We start from the raw sequence: 2,792 nt of genomic DNA, 5'->3' as shown, positions 1-2,792 counted from the left end.
GGGAAAGGCCCAATGCCCTTTAGAAAAAAACCCCCCCCCCCCCAAAAAAAAAAAAAAAAACTCTCTCTAAAAAAAAGAAGAAAGAAGTTTTCTGAAAAATGAAAATATTTAAATATTGAAAGAGAGTATTACTTTGTAGAAAATTTACCCAAAATATTCAGTATCAAGACTTATTTTAGAACAACTACTGTACCTTAAAGGAAAAGAAACTTCTTTCAAGCATCTAGGCAAAAGAACTGTCACCTGTGAGGGAAAGAAGTTCACTATGTCATCAGATTTTTAAGTTGTAATTTTTATTAAAGAAAAAAATGGGAGAAATTTTAATGTTTTAAATGACATATAATAATTTTACATTTTTATGGATTCTAATGTGATATTTTAACACATGTACAATATATAGTGATTAAATTAAATTAGAATATCAGCCACCTTAAATATTTATCATTTCTTTTTTGGAGGGAACATTCAAAATCTTTTAGGTATTTTGAAATATATAATAAATTATTGTTAACTATAGTCACCTTAAGGTGCTATAGAATACTGGAACTCAAACCTCGTATCTAATTACATTTTTGTGCCCTTTGACCAACCCCTTTCTATATCTCTATTCTCCCTATTCTTTCCAATCTGTGGTAAAAACTATTCAGCTTCCTGCTTCCATGAGATCAACATTTTTTAGCTGCAATCCCTTATCCTCCATTCTCCTCTCAGGATTTAGGGCATGCACTCACATGCATCTGGCATAAGTTTCAAGTTGTGGGTCCAGTACTCAGGTCGAGGCTGACTGCATGGGAGTCCAGAAACATAACCATTTTGCCATCTGCTGGTCCCCTAGTATCGTCTGCTACAAAATGCCTTGAACTTGATGGAGTTTATGTTGAAAAAGAAAGTTCATACTTTTTACTTTTTATCTTTTGATTTCATTTTCCACAAACCTTTATGAAGTCTTTTTGTATTTGGGACTCATCAGTGTTTCACTGAAAATATTTTTCACATCCTTTGTTAAATATACTTCTTGGTAACATTTTGTAGCTATTGTAAATAGTATTGCTTATTTTTTTTTTCATCTAGTTGATTATTTATACATAGAAACACTACTACGTTCTATATGTCGATTTTGTATCCTGCATCTTTACTAAATTCATTTATCAGTTCTAAGAGGGCTTTGGTAGAGTCTTTAAGTCTTTTCTTTACATAAAATTATACTATCTGTAAATGGACAGTCTGACTGGAATAATATCTTCGTAGCATCCTAAAAACTAAAATACGAGCTAAAACAATTGTATGTAGTCAAACTGACTTTCAAGTATAAAGACCACAAGTTATTGTCAATGTGCAAGAACTTCAAAAGGCTATTTCCTCAAGCTCTTCCTAGAGAATGAATTCCACATATGTGGACATAAGAGCTGGTAGAGAGTTTATGATGAAATGAAGTAAGAAGAGGGATGTATAGTGTGTATAGCTTTATAAAAATGGATGTGGGGACTATGAAGCACAAATGAAAAGCAGAATAACCATTCTGTTTGCTTTACAGTATTAACTAGGAGTAGCAGGTTAATATCACAAATCAAATACTGGAGAAGCAGGAACAGAATTGGATAAATGACATTTTTAGCCAATTTTGATTTTTGCTGTTAATGCAGAACAATTAGACAATAATCTCTCAAAAATTTCTAAAAAGGAAGACATAAAGGATAGTAAATATAAGCCTTATTATACCACTAGAACTCAAATTTTCTTAAAATTAAAAAAAATTTAAAACTTTAAAAAGCACAGACAAGAAAGACAATTTTTTTTTTTTTTGGAGAGATTTTTGCTATAGGGTGCGTGCGCTCGCCAGACAGACAGAAAGAGACATAGAGACAGAAAGCGAGAAATCACCCCCCGGGGGGGATGGTCACGCCGCAATCCCTTCTCCTCCATTCATTCTCCTCTCGGGATCCTGGGCATGCACGCACACGCGCCCGGCGTGAGTTTTAAGCCACCGGGTCCGGGACGCGAACCACGGGTGACTACATGGGAGTCCAGCGACATAGCCATTATGCTAACTGCTGATTCTCAAGAAAGACAATTTTTAAAAAATATAAAATTAAAAACATTTCATATAAAATACTTATATAATATTCTCATATAAGAATTTTATAAGGGAAGCTAGGTTCCACACTGCTGACCATGGTTTGAGTTCTGCCCCAGGGGCTTTAGAAACATGATGTGTGCATACACTCAAAGCTCCAACAGGATGGAGAAATAGAGAAGAGATTGCGGTATGACCATAGCCCACTGGGATTTTCCTTCTCCTCCTTCTCTCTCTGTCTCTCTCTGGTGAGTGCATGTATTCTCAGGCAACTTAAAAAAAGAAAAAATATATGCTAAAATTTTTCTAAGCTAGCTGGAAAAGGATCACAAGTATATACAAAATAAAATATTAAACAAAAATTAAGTCATAATTTTAAAAAATTTTTACATATAGGGCGAGTGAAGGAATAGGATAGAGAGTATGGGGCTATCTGCTAGGCTTCTACGAATATACATTATTTTATAGATTTAACTTCTGGAATTATGTAACCATTTTAAATAATTATAAAATAGAAGTTGATCTTTAACAATATAGACTCTAAAAGTGAACAACAAAATGAAACCTAGTAGAAGCCAGAATACAAGATTGCAATTACAGTTTTATATTCCACCATAGGAATTTCGTGTAGATCTGCTAACAATTCCAGATGTGAACTTGAAGTTTCTAAAAGTAACATTTAATAGTTCAGTTCCAGATAAACATACATGGTTCTTGG

General features: G+C 33.5%; 1 protein-coding gene across 4 annotated transcripts in view; it reads left to right on the top strand.

Moving 5' to 3' along the window:
• PIK3C2G (phosphatidylinositol-4-phosphate 3-kinase catalytic subunit type 2 gamma) overlaps positions 1-2,792 on the top strand; it is a 469,433-nt gene that overhangs the window by 392,832 nt on the left and 73,809 nt on the right. The gene's annotated exons all lie outside the window — the stretch shown is intronic.

This window comes from Tupaia chinensis, unplaced genomic scaffold (assembly GCF_000334495.1).
Source record: "Tupaia chinensis unplaced genomic scaffold, TupChi_1.0 Scaffold144702_1, whole genome shotgun sequence".
Lineage (NCBI taxonomy): Eukaryota > Metazoa > Chordata > Mammalia > Scandentia > Tupaiidae > Tupaia > Tupaia belangeri.
The sequence above is the reverse complement of the archived record's forward strand: the minus strand, read 5'-3'. Positions and strand labels throughout refer to the sequence as shown.